Source organism: Triticum dicoccoides, chromosome 7A, assembly GCF_002162155.2.
Source record: "Triticum dicoccoides isolate Atlit2015 ecotype Zavitan chromosome 7A, WEW_v2.0, whole genome shotgun sequence".
In the NCBI taxonomy this organism is placed as follows: Eukaryota; Viridiplantae; Streptophyta; class Magnoliopsida; order Poales; family Poaceae; genus Triticum; species Triticum dicoccoides.
Window position 1 is genome coordinate 701,487,278 of NC_041392.1, and position 670 is coordinate 701,487,947.

The window sequence follows — 670 nt, forward strand, 5'->3', positions numbered from 1 at the left end:
AGGTACGAGTAATTAGCGCTGGGCGCTGGCGGCTGCCGCTGCCTGCCTGCCTCTTGCACTCCCTGCCCATGATTAGAGATTTGAGTCCGATTAATCAACATATATACACCAGCTCCATGAGGAGCGACCTGCAGAGTGCATATACTACTCCGGTCAATTCTCTTCCATCCCAGTCAACCAGCCAAGGTTAGCATCAGTACTGTCTACTACTCTCCCTCAAATCTCATATCAGATGCATCGAAATTTCTATATCCAATTTTAGTTATTTTAATGGTGAGTTACAATGCTAATTTATTTTAAATTTCTTTTGTTGATCTGCTTAGCGGTTATACTAAAAGAAAAGTGCCGCCAAACATCACAAAGATTAATTCAATTTTTATGCATGTTGCTTTGAGTTCTCAACCTGCTGATTGTTAATGGGACTAATGTGCAAGTTATCATTCCCGGTCCAATTGAAGCCGTGTGCTGAATTGCATGATAATCTACACTGAGAAGGGAATTATCTAGCAATTAGGTCATCTTTAGTAATTTTGATCGTATTGGCAATTGTAGGGTAAACTTTAGCTAATACTACAAATTGAACTATACTTTAATTGCGTCAAAATGACACATCAATGTAGTATTGCAGTAAAAAAAATCCATTGAGTTTTTTTTTCTTGTATCAAGTTTA